The 13,860-nt window shown below is 37.7% G+C and overlaps 1 protein-coding gene across 1 annotated transcript in view; it reads right to left on the bottom strand.

Moving 5' to 3' along the window:
• Positions 1-13,860, bottom strand: part of c6h1orf127 (chromosome 6 C1orf127 homolog) — a 197,355-nt gene that overhangs the window by 134,098 nt on the left and 49,397 nt on the right. The gene's annotated exons all lie outside the window — the stretch shown is intronic.

The following is a 13,860-nucleotide window of genomic DNA, read 5'->3' as shown; positions in this document are numbered from 1 at the left end:
CCTCACTGGGAGTGCAAGCTCGACCCGCGTGTTCAGGAGACAACACATTCTTTTAATGATGAAAATAAACAGGCCTTTTAACACAAGCATCACAAGACAATGTCAAAGATATTAGTCTTAATATCACAACGGTTTTCTTCATGGTGCTTAACAGCGGAAGAGACCTTGTAACTTTGCCATTTTGTCTAGCACATCCTTTGCAAAACACAATTAAATCTTTGAACCGAGTTGCACTAAGCTTTGTTAAGTTAAGGAGACAAGCCACTGAGCAGAACTTTATGTTGACTGGCAAAACAAGAAAAGATGAGACAGGATCTAAACAGATCACCATTTGAAGACTATGTAACAAGACAAGCTCTGCAAGATACCAAAGGTCTGTGAGTCTTCAATTAAACCTATAATGAGCATTTCAGGACTGGAAAATTAGTCATTTTTGATGGCAGATTATTAATTATAAATATTAAAGGCTAATATTATAAATCAATTAAAATACTCAAATTAAAATGCAAGTTTAGCAAAATTATTGTTTTAAATGCTCAAAGTTAATTCATTATTTGTGTTTTTAAAGATAAACTTTAAGGGCTATCATACACCCGGTGCAATGCCATGCCATGCCATGCACAATGCAATCTTTTTTGCTAGTGTCAGCCCGACGCAGTTATCATTATCACATTCAGCGCCATGTTGTTTAAATAGCAAATACACTCGCACCCATCTGTTCTGTGCGGGTAAGAAAACTAGGTGTGTTCAGGCACATTGTTGGCGCGTTGCTATTTTAAAGCAACTGGAAAACGACTGCAACATTTACCAACTAAAACCTGGTTGCAGTATTTTTAGTGTTATTTAAAAGGTGTGTTAATAATGTGAAACTATAGACGGGTACACTTTGCTTAAATACACGCCTGCGCACCAGCACAGAAACATTTTTAAATATTAAAAATTAAAGGATTCCTCTCTGGAGTAGCGTTCAGTCTTTCTGCTAGAGGTGGAGTGAAGTAATTAAGTATCCTACTCAAGTAAAAGTACTATTACTTAAATTAAACTTTACTTAAGTACAAGTAAAATTACCGGTCTAAAAACAGACTCAAGTAAAAGTAAAAAGTAGTTCATTTAAAATGTTCTCAAAGTAAAAGTTACTGAGTTACTTTTTTTAACAGTGGGGGTGGGGGACATTTTCACAATATGATAATCACATCAGAGTTTTCATAGCATCATGTATTATTAAATTATTAAAGTATTATTACATTATGGTTGTTATTATCATCATCATTTAAAATTGCTTTTAAATTAATGAAAACAGTTTTTTTTTTTTTTGAACAAATGCTTTGACAAACTTTGCTTGTTTAGTTTATTCAAATTTCAATAAAACATCTCCTTAACTAAATTCAATAAATTATTATAAATTAGATTAACAACTTATTTATCATTCATTTATTAAAATGTTTAACAATAAGGGACATATGAAATGTATACATTTATATAAACAAATTATCAAAAACGGTGGTAACCAAATAAAATGTAACAAACTTTTATCTTTTTATTTTTTGGCAAAGTGCTGAAAAACAGAGAAAATAAATACACTTAATTGACTAAATTAAACCATGGATTAAAATCTTAAATAATGTTTAAAAATTTTTATTTTTTTGACAAGTACAGTAAGGCTTCAATATTAAATCAGAATTTCTTCTAGGTAAACAAAATGTTTATTTTGACGGGTTGTAGTGAAGTCCTTTTTCAGAATGTATTTGACTAGTTTTTATTCAAATAAAATAATAAAGCTCATTAGGGGTTCTCTTAGACCAGCTCTGGAAATGTACACGTGTCCAAATATGGTTTGTGATTCATTAAAAACACCACAAGTACAACGCATATTTGTAGTTTTCACACAGAGACAGAACAAGCAGATCATATTTATATAGCAGTGTTTTGCACTTTAATATTCACAGACCATTTCGGGATTTCATTAATTATACAACTACTTTCAATTTATTCATTCATCCATGAGTTTGCGTGTTTTATGTGACATCTGCGTTATACTGTAAATTCAACTTTCATGACTGGATTCCGGGATTCCCTCTGAATAAAATAAATTATTCGGCCTTAATTTATAAATATACCTTTATCTGCACAGAGGAATGGTGTTCCCGAACATGTTCTATATGTTTCCTCCTTTTGAACTTTGCATCCATATTTTTTGAAAATTGGATATCCTCCTGGACAACCACACGTTAAAGGTGCACAATGGAACTTTTCCATCTGCTAGTGGTTGCCTGTTCAAAACAAATGCGTAGTTTGATGACGCCGCCACCGTTACGCTACTGTGAGTTCGCTCGGGAGCTGCTATGACACTTTTTCCACACTGCAGTGAGAGTGGCCCTGTCCCAAATGGCACAGTTCATGCGCACTTTCGGTCTTGTGGAATTACAATGCCACAGTGTGCACATTTCCGTTAAGTCCACAAGACCGTAGGGTGTCTCATTCTTCATGTAAGTGCCCTCGATGCGCACTTCAGCTGAGCCCGTAAGTTTGCAAGCCACACAGAGGACTTCTACCCGGCAATCAAAGCGGCATTACGTTCTGAAAGTGTGGACTCAGAAGAAGAGCGTGAGGGTTTAGCGTGACATTTGGGACAGGGGCTAAAGCGTTTCTGCAAAATAAAACTGGAAACTGAGGGTAACGCATATATGATGCAACTGACAGGTGACTCCTTCAGACGTCCCAGATCCTTGGTTAAAAAGAAAAATTTTCTTACAATTTACAAATAGTTATTACTTAACTGAACAAAATATATAATGCTGGCCTAGTGGTTTTTGGATATTTTACTGAAAAAATGTTGCATAGTGCACCTTTAATGTTTTTTTTCTATATCAAAAGTATTTTCATACTTAGCTAGGGGTTCACAATGGCATTTTGCTTTCAGTTGGATCTGCATCACTGTCCGTGTTTTTGCACGATTGTTCTCCCGCCCTTAAATTCAATGCAGTCATTTCCGAAGCACGATTTCCCCCTTTGTATTATTTATTTATTTATTTTTACTCAGTTACAGATATGGTTTAAAATGTAGCGAAGTACAATACTTCAAACAAAACATATTTAAGTAAAAGTAAAATTACAGATTTTTAAAATACTTAAATGACTTAAAATAGAAGTACACAAAAAAACTACTCAATTAGTAACGCGAGTAAATGTAATTTGTTACTTTCCACCTCTGCTTTCCGCTCTCAAATTCCGCCATGTAAATAGCAAATCCACCAAGGTGCAAGTGTGACTGGCTTTTAAAGGGAATGGGAGATGAGACTCTGATTGGTTTATTGCTCGTTACACCCAAAACGCACCCATGACTCATTAAAGTGACAATAAATTGTGAAATCCTCTTTCCCTTGAGCTTTTGATATATAAAAGGTCATGGTAATATAAGAATATCCTGTAAGTTTCAGAGTCAAAGAAAAGCTTTTATTGGCACCAGGCCCAGCAAACAATTGATCTCAGAATGTGCCACACCTTGATGTCAGTGTGTAGTGAAACACGGCCTCAACATAAAATGAACAGTGCCTGATTCTGTAGCCACACCAACCGACTCGTACCTAACATGACATATACCTACATAAAGCTAAACCGGATCGAGCTTCTAAGCAATAAACATACCACATAAGCTTAATTCGGATTCCAATATAGTATGAATTCATGGATGAAGTTTATTTTTAATGAATATCCAGCTCACACGGGGAAGACATTGCGCGTTTGTTCCTTCATTTAACAACAGATTTGTTTGTAAACAAGAGACTGGATTAGCAGACAGGAAGAGATTAAACACACCCATACATATATATATATATATATATATATTTATATTAGGGGTGTAACGATACGCGTATTCGTATTGAACTGTTCGGTACGAGGCTTTCGGTTCGGTACGCATTATGTACCGAACGGTTCTTGGACTAATTAATTAGATTTGGAAAATAAAAAAAGTGTGTGAAATATAATAATATGCGTTCAACAAGGTAGCCCAATAACCAAAACGACATAACAGGCAATGCCCCTGACACCGCCGAAGCATGTGAAAAAAAAACACCAAATATGTTTTAGGCTGCTCAGTCAGGTGCTCGCTTAATCAGTAGGCTACGCGCTGAATGCTCGTCGCAAAATGGCTATTGCGTTTAACAAACCAGAAATAGAAGATCCTCCAATAACCAACAGGTCTGGTGTTTGGGTGAACTTTGGATTCTTTGTAAGCTATGATGGTGTTGGCAAGAGTGATGGATTAAAAAACAACGGTATGTCGCATTTGCTGATGGTACAGCAGCGGGAATAATTCATGTCATGTCAATCAACTCATTTACGCCGACAACAAGACGATAAAAAGAAGAAACAGCCACAAATTATCCCACAAACTATCCCCGCAGCATTTAGACAGACATTTCCAACTTATTCAAATGGCAAAAGACATCACCGCGGCGAGTGGTCCATTTATAGCCGCGGATATGAGACCTGACGCCCGTTTCATATACTCCGTCTGCAGTGCGTGTGCGTTGCGTATTTTTTTCCGTACCCATGTTAACGGATGACAGCTTTCAGACTGCACGCGGATGCTGTCCGTCAGTCAGTTCCAGGAGCGTTGCGTCTGCAGCAGTGCACGGATCGTTTTCGTACCGAGGCTATTTTTTGCTGCGCTGCGTTGGTGCATTAAAGCGACAGAAGATTGTTCGCATTAAAATAAATATGTACTGACGCGAAAATCTAGTCATTTCACCACAGATGCATATCATTTAAAATATACTCTTGTTTCAAAGTGAACACATGGCTTTTTTTCTCAAGTAGGCTAAAGCAACAAAACGACACCTTACCTGGCATTTAGGTTAAAAAAAAGTGCCATAATGGATAGCACTCGTACTTTCTTGGAGGATTAAAAGCAAAGTTCTTTTTGACCTGCAGGATTTCTTTTAAAAGGGTGTAAAAACGAAAGAAAAGACGACAGTCGGCTGTTTTTGAATAGACTATTGTAAGTTTCTAATTTAAAATGTTTGTGATTTAAGGCTATAAACTATGTTTAAATGTTTTGCCACTTGTGTGAGCTAAATCTAAAGTATATAAATATGAATAAATGAATTTAATAAAATGTTGTTTAAATGTAGTAGGCTACGTAACCTGACATCTATTAAAGAGTAAACAAAGATAATTGGAATTCTGACGAGGCATGTTCATTAAAAACTTTTGGATTTTAAATAAAAAATAATGAATCAATGCTGTGTTTGTGGTATGCAACAGCGGATCAGTATTAGTTTTAATAAAAAAAATGGGCCAATTTTTTCTTTTTGCTGTATCTAAAACATACCGAACCGTACCGAACCGAACCGTGACACCAGTGTATCGTATCGAACCGAACCGTGAATTTTGTGAACCGTTACACCCCTATAATATATATATATATATATATATATATATATATATATATATATATATATATATATATATATACACACATATATGATAGTATTCCATTGTTACAGATCGTATGATATAGATCTTTAGATCTTTTGAGTATGTGTACGAGTCTAACAGAATCCATGGGCATTTACTTACAAGTCTTCAGTGCAGTGCAAGAGAAAGGCTCAAATCCTCAGCAACTGGCAGATTTTAACATTTTAAGTTGTTTGGCAAATAAATTACAGACATTTACATGCGCATTACCATAATTTTATCATATAAGGTCTATGGCACACCTCAAACAAGAGAATTGGATGCAGAGCATACACAGCCTATATAGAGCGCTCACTTCTGAAAGCATCTCAGCCTCAAAGTGATAAGCCACATAAAAAACACAGATTGGGGTCAGGGCATGCTGAGGCGCACAGTGCACAGAATTCGCCATAGAGTCAATAGAGTACCTCATAGTCAATGGCTACAGACCTCCAAACTTTGTGTCTCCTCTAGATTAGCTCAAGCACAGTGTGTAGAGAGCTTCATGGAATAGGTTTCCATTGCCAAACATCTGCATCCAAGCCTTGTGAAATGAAATGCAAAGTGCCGGATGCAGTGGTGTAAAGCACGCTGCCACTGGACTCTAGAGCAGTGGAGACATGTTCTCTGGAGTGACGAATCATGCTTCTCTATCTGAAAATTCTATGGACGAGTCTGGGTTTGACCGGTGCCAGGAAAACAGTACTTGCCTGACTGCATCATGTCAAGTATAAAGTTTGATGGATGGGGGATTATGGTGTGAGGTTGTTTTTCAGGGGTTGGGCTTGGCCTCTTAGTTCCAGTGAAAGGAACTGTTAATGCTTCAGTGTACCCCAACATTTTAGACAATTTCATGCTCTTAACTTTGTGGGAACAGTTTGGGGATTGCCCCTTCCTGTTCCAACATGACTGCACACCAGTGCACAAAACAAGGTCCATAAAGACATGGATAAGCGAGTTTGGTGCGGAGGAACTTGACTGGCATAGAGTCTAGACCTCAACCCAATAGAACACCTTTGGGATGAATTAGAGCGGAGACTGTGAGCCAGGCCTTCTCATCCAACCACAGTGCCTCATCACATAAATGTGCTTTTAGAAGAATGGTCAGAAATTCTCATAGACACACTCCTAAACCTTAAGGAAATTCTTCCCAGAAGACTTGAGGCTGTTATAGGAACATGGATCCACCATGCCTTGTTACCACTGTGCAGGCTGGTGGTGGTGGTTTAATGGTGTGGGAGATGTTTTCTTGGCACACTTTAGGCTAGAGGTCTTCACGGGGCACCCGAGACCCATGTACCCGGGATCCGACCCGAGATATTTATATTGTAAATGGGCAGCCGGGTCCGGATCGGGTCCCAATCTATTACTTCGGGTCCCGGGTCTGTTTAACGCTGTAGCTTATGTAATACGTTGATAGGACTCGAAGAACAACTGGCCTTGAGAATCAGCACGGCTTGTGTGTTTGGTGTAACTTGCAAATTGCTAAATTAGGATAGAAAAGTGTGATCCGGGAAATGAGGTTTAGAAATATACAACAACAACAAAAACACAAGCTCTCTCTCTTTCTTTCGCTCGCGCTCTCTCAGCCGTTTAGAAAGCGGCAGATATGCATGCGCGTGGTAATAATGTACTCAATAATATATTTCAAATCAGCAACAAGACCTCAGGTGTACATAAATGTTTTTTGTGACGCTCTAATTGCGTAAAAAAGTTCATATTTCAGGGTGCTCATGTTTGTATGGCAACCTTCCGCAGTGTGAACGAACCGTCTTGTTTAATTCTTTAAGTTCTGGTAGTCAGACTCGGCTCAGAGAAATTATGGCAAATAAATAATGCTAACGTAAGCGGCCATGGCACTGAACGAGCAATAGTTATTAGTTCAAAGGGGCAAACAGTCATAAGTTATTATGAGAGTTAACTCGAGTCGAAATGCAAACCTGCTCAGATGCATAAATCATTCACTGTGAAATAAAGTGGACTTTTACAGCTAAAATGATGAGTGAATCAAACGTGCTTGGAACAACAATAGAGAAATATTGTAATACATCACAATCAGGTACAAGGAAGGGAGACGACGGCTGTAACGTTCGGTAGGCTAAGACAAAGTTATTTTTCGCAGCATGTTTATTAATTTATTAAGAGCAGTTTATAGTGTATGAGATAGTTGGGTCCTGTCGGGTGTGTCTTCCCATCGGGTTTGGTTCCAGCTATCAAATAATAGACTGGTCCACGTCGGTTCCGGGTACTATGTTTTTGGCATTTCTCGGATCTGCACGGGTCTGGGTCCAGCTTTTGAAATAATAGACGGGTCCGGGTCGGTTCTGTGTAGAACACTGCAGGTCTCTTCGGATACAAATTTTTGGACACGTTTAGAACTCTACTTTAGGCCCCTTAGTGCCAATTGAAATTCATTTAAATGCCACAGCCTATCTGATCATTGTTTCTGACCATGTCCATCCCTTTATGACCACTATGTACCCATCCTCAGATGGCTACTTCCAGCAGGATAATGCACCATGTCACAAAGCTCAAATCATTTCAAATTGGTTTCTTGAACATGATAATAAGTTCACTGTACTAAAATGGCCCCCACAGTCACCAGATCTCAACCCAATAGAGCATCTTTGGGATGTGGTGGAACAGGAGCTTCGTGCCCTGGATGAGCATCCCACAAATCTCCATCAACTGCAAGATGCTATCCTATCAATATGGGCTAACATTTCTAAAGAATGCTTTCAGCACCTTGTTGAATCAATGCCACTTAGAATTAAGGCAGTTCTGAAGGCGAAAGGATCTCAAACACAGTATTAGTATGGTGTTCCTAATAATCCTTTAGGTGAAAGGAACCCTTTAAAACTTCTCATTTTTGGCAAGGGCTCTTTAACACTGAGTCAAGAACACTACTGTTCTATATTGAACCCAACTGAACCTTTTTTTCTTAGAGCGTAAACTATAAACCATTTTCCATGTTTCCATACTTCAGATTCAACTTCTCTATAAGCGACTTTCTGTGCAGTTTGAGTGTCCTTTTTTCTTTGTCTGAATATATAAATCCCTCCTCACCCCCTTTCCTGCCATCCTCTCTTTTGGATAAGCCACCATATGTCTCAGAGGATCAACTTTGAAAGTTTTCTGAAAGCGGGGTGTATGATTACACGAGAATTTCTCACAGACAGGGATCTCCAGAAGAAGGAAAATGCTAAATACTATTTTAGAAATGAAATCCTCTTTCATGCATCTGCACCTGTCTCCCTCTGAGAACCCAGAGAGCAGATGCCTGATGGGGGAGTTTCGCCCGTGCGCACACCTCATTCTGAAATATTTATACGCTTTTGACACTCTCCGATAGGGGGTGAGACAAAGGGTGCTCTGTGCCCCGTGCATTTGGTCTTGTATACTAATCTCTCATTTGACGTGGAGCTATTTCAGCTGTTTATCTCTTCACTGAATCATTAGCCACATTCAGTGTTTTGTCCAATCAAACTCCCATCGAGTTCCCAATGTAATAATTCATAACACACTTCAATCAAATAATATTATGCACCCTTAAATTAATTAAATGCAAACTTCATTTATTTACTGCTAATATTACTGTATAAAGGAAGTACCAAGATTAGACAGACATGGCTCTGATCCGTTTCCTGATGGAGGGGGACTTGCAAAACACATTTGGTACTATTGCACGGCACTAGCAACTCCAAGGTCATGGGTTCATTTCCCAGGGAACGCATGCACTGCTAAAATGTAGAGCTTGAATGCTTAGACGCATCTGCCTAAATGCATGCATGCACCCAGATTGTTCATAAGCTATAGTTGTGCTCTCAACATGCTCCAGGTTTACACCATGTTTTAAAAAATAATTTAAACTGCACAAATGTTTACGTACCCTTGATTCTTAATATCCTGTGTTGCTTCCTTGGATCTTGGTATCATTGAGCCACTGTGAGAAAGGTGAAAAGCATGCTGGGAACCTAAGATCTTACAGGACTTGGAGGCTCAAGAACAGCTCAGGCAATAATAAGTCATTAATTTTGCAAGAGGTATGTAAACTTATGAGCAGAACTTATGACAAAGTATCCTGGAATTGCTTGAAGGTTGTGTAAATGTAACCTGTGGGTTGTAGTTGCTCAAGATCATGTCATTCAAGTCAGTCATTCAGGGCAAGTTATGACAGCTCAGTGGGTCTGACCGTAGTATACAGAGTCATTACGGGCAGAACGGGAGGCATCTGAATAATTAATCAAAATAATGTAAAATAATCCAACAACCCCCCTCCCTCTATTTCTCACCTGTTTGCTGTCCTCGGACTGCTGTGAGGGGAAAAGGAGGTGCCCTTCAGGTTAAATATTTAAAAAAAACAGCCCTTTGGCACCTCTTTACTGTCTGCAGGGGTTCGGCTACACAGCTTTTGTCACTTTGTTAATGCGATGACAGATGAGGTACTAGACTCTGCTGAACAGCTCTAGTGGAAATATTGAACGTTTTCTTGCAGAGTAAAATGGAAAAATATAATCAGAATGCAGAGAAATCATGTGCTTTGAGCGTACACCACATAAAAGCATATGTGCCTGTTCTGCAAATGATGCAAACATCATAATGTGGTCAGTGGTGAGCTTTAAAGGAGCTGCTCGTAGCACTTACTGTCCATCTGCCATGGGCATTAGACTCATATTGAACAGTCCACGAGTCTGTTAAGAGAAAGGGCAATCATTTTCTTCTAGTCCGTAAATGGGAATGTATACGAGTGCTCGAAGGGAGGCGGTTTGCATTTCGTCATGGAACATATGGTTTAAGCGCAAGTGTGTATCCGCTACAAGAGAAGGTCTTCGCTGATCCCAGAGCTTTTCTCTGGCAGAATCTGCAAAATCTGTTTATTAATCATGGCTACAGTTGCTGCACTCGATACCGTGCCCAACTTTAATGGGCCGTGATGTGTGAGTAAGAAGAAGCAAGGGCAAGCGTATTTTGTGTAAAACAAACTAAGGCCAGGAGTCATGCACCGCTCTGGAAGGTATATAGTCAGTGGTTGATGAAGGTCTCTATTTTAGATAGCAGTAAATCCCCTCTCTTCTGCTCCAAACCCCCTTTTCAGATATCAGCCCTTGAAAGTGTTCAGTTTTAGGACACAGGGAGGTCACACCTGTTGTGGAACTTGATAGAAGGCTTATTTATAAACTTTCAGCCCTCCAGATTCTTCCTACAGAGAAAATGCTGACATACACAGGGGAGGCCAGAGGGGGTGTGTGGGGTGAAAAGCGTGTTTATGAAAAGTGCACCAACTGGAAAATCCATAAAACTTTGAAATGATGAAATTAACGAGCAATCTGATCGGGTTTCTTCGGGACTGGCGAGGGAAAGTGTGGCTTTTTAGTCTCCTGTTGAAAGGAGAATGACGGAGAGAATACTGGAAGTTCCTCTTCATTTTAATTTAGTTAAGACATCGGATTACTATTAACCTTTTTAAAAGACCATACAGAGTTATACAAGGGACGCCTCATAACTGTCGGTCGAATAAAGCCAGTCAGTAAATGTCATAACTTTCTGAGAAAAATCCACTATTCAGTCACTATAAAGAAGACCTTCAACAGAAGCAGCTAATTTGCCCATTCTTTCGCCAGTGTTAAATGTCCCAGCAAACAAAAAAGCAAAGCCAGTTGGGGCCAGTTAAAGGTTCTCCTAATATATTGCCTAAATTTAGGCTCTGAGTTATGTCCTATGGGGCATTTGGGTGGGATCGTTTGACGTATGAAAAGTTCTGCAAATGCTGAGTGGATTTGCAGTATAAGGGTAATATTATGGCGGTGGAGAAGACCTCCAACCCGTGACAGATAGCCTGACAGGTGTTAGAGGAGGCAACACAGTGTCAAATGAACCTCTCATTTAGAAATGTGAAAGTTGCTGACTTTTTTTAAAACCTCAAGTAACATGTTTGCTGTATGAGCGTGATATTGACTAAAAATCTGCTCCCCTTTGCTGTGATCTGTCACCCCCAATGTAAGACAGATGGAAATATTTCTAGACATTCCATCACAAACATTTCTTTTTCCTTCCATATGAGACAGAAAAGGAGGCATGTCTGACATCGATACATCCAACTGCGTAATCAAGCTCGGTTGGAGCTGATCTGATTGCACCTGTGCAGCCATTTTTAACCGGCTTGATCGACTTTAGTGGATTAGTGTCTAATTGACTTACAATATGTTATCACATTCATGGAATAGAGCAGACTCTGGGAAAAGTCTTAAAATGGAAAATATTCAGCATTTTTGTGAATCTGAGAGTGTGACGGATTAATGAACACGATGCAACTTCCACATTTTGCAGAAAGCCAGACATCTCAGATGTGTTCTCTGTTGCGCTACGCTATGCAAACTTAAGGGAACTTCCAATCAGATCAAAGCACAACAAAAAGTACAGGTAAGAAGATGTCATGACTTCATTATGGACATCTGGATATAAAATTACTCACCAGTGCCAATACCACTCAATAAAACAGATATTCCACACGACAGGACGTGATACTACACTAATTGATGGCAGAAAACCCGACTGCATTGCAAAGGTTTCTCTGCTGACAGCATGCAGGATAGTTTTGGCTTTAAAAAATGGTGACACCATTTAAGGTGACCCCCCAGAATGCATCTTATGAAATTACAACAGACAGAAATCCATTTGCATCTGTGCTCTAACACCAAGATTACATTGTTACTATAGAGTCTTCCTGCAAATTAATTTGGAGGTTCATTTCATATATTATTCGAATGGAGAGTGGTAGGAAAATTAAATCTCTGCTTCAAACATTCCTGTGTATGTTATTTTATTTATGCAGGGTCTTCTGGGAAGAAAACCATCACTGCTCGCTTATACTGCAAACCTGTGGCAGTTATGACTACTTTTGAATCGAGGTTGCCTGGGATTCAAGAACAGTGATTGCAGCGCGATTCGAAATTATTTCTCACAAGATCCTAATGTTTCATTCCGGTCAATGTGCAATCTCACTGCCGAGGATCACTCAAATGATGTGATGACATTACGTGATTTAGGTGAGCGTGTACACACATTGCAAGTGAAGAAAACAGCTCATTTGCCTCAAGGGCTATTTGACCTTGGATAAAAGCACTATCATTTCTACATGGACCTTAATTACTCTTTCATCGACAAGCATCTCCTTTTCATCAGCAGATTTTAATGTCAAAGGGAAAAGTTAAATGCTTTAAAAGAATTATTTATCGGAGAAAAGATTTTACACCAAAAGAAGAGAGAGCATGTTAACACATCACTGGTCATCTGACATGTATATAGTATATTCAGTGGTAATTTTCCATGCATATTTCTGGAATATTATAAAGGTAGAGCAGTCAAATATCAAGCATCAGAATTTGGTCTGGCTACATAAAAGTTAATTTGCCAGATATTTTACCATTAGCTCAGATTGTAAAGTCTGGCTAATCTGAACATAAAAATTGCATTGTTGTAGTTCATTGGCAAAACTTAACAATAATGTTCAATTAATATGGTTTATATTTATTTATATATATATAGTGTGTGTGTGTGTGTGTGTGTGTGTATATATATATATATATATATATATATATATATATATATATATATATATATATATATATATATATATATATATATATATATATATATATATATATATATATATATATATATATATATATATATATATATATATATATATATATATATATATATATATATATATATATATATATATATATATATATATATATATATATATATATAAAAATACACACATAAACTATTATTTATGGCTAATTCCTTCTCAACTACTTTCATGTTAAGAATTACAAATTGAAATGTTAAAAAGATATTAGTAAGACATAAGTAAAGACATTTAAAAACAAATCCAGAAAAATATTTTTTCCTCAGTTTTCAAACTTGATAATATTAAGAAATATTTCTTGAGCAGCAAATCAGCATATTAGAATAATTTCTTAGGAACCATATGACCCTGAAGACTGGAGTAATACAGCTTTGGAATCATAGGAATAAATTCCACTTAAAAATATTAATATTATAGAATGCAGTTCATTTAAATAGTAATTGTTTACAATATTAGTTTTTACAGTATTTTTGATCAAATAAACAGCATAAGACACTTAACTGACCCCAGATTTTTGAACAATTGTGTGTGTAAAATAAACATTAAGATACCTAATGCATTAACTAATATTTAAGAAGTTGAACCTTATCACAAAAGTTAAACCATATTCATTACCTGTTTAAAGTAGTTTAATAAGCCACAACCAGACAAAATGTCTCTAGATCATCAAACTTATATCAATAAAATGTATTGAGCCCCTCTCTGACTCAGGCAGTGTAAGTGAGTTTGGATGTGAAGGCACTCTA

Source organism: Pseudorasbora parva, chromosome 6 (genome assembly GCF_024679245.1).
Source record: "Pseudorasbora parva isolate DD20220531a chromosome 6, ASM2467924v1, whole genome shotgun sequence".
Lineage (NCBI taxonomy): Eukaryota > Metazoa > Chordata > Actinopteri > Cypriniformes > Gobionidae > Pseudorasbora > Pseudorasbora parva.
The sequence above is the reverse complement of the archived record's forward strand: the minus strand, read 5'-3'. Positions and strand labels throughout refer to the sequence as shown.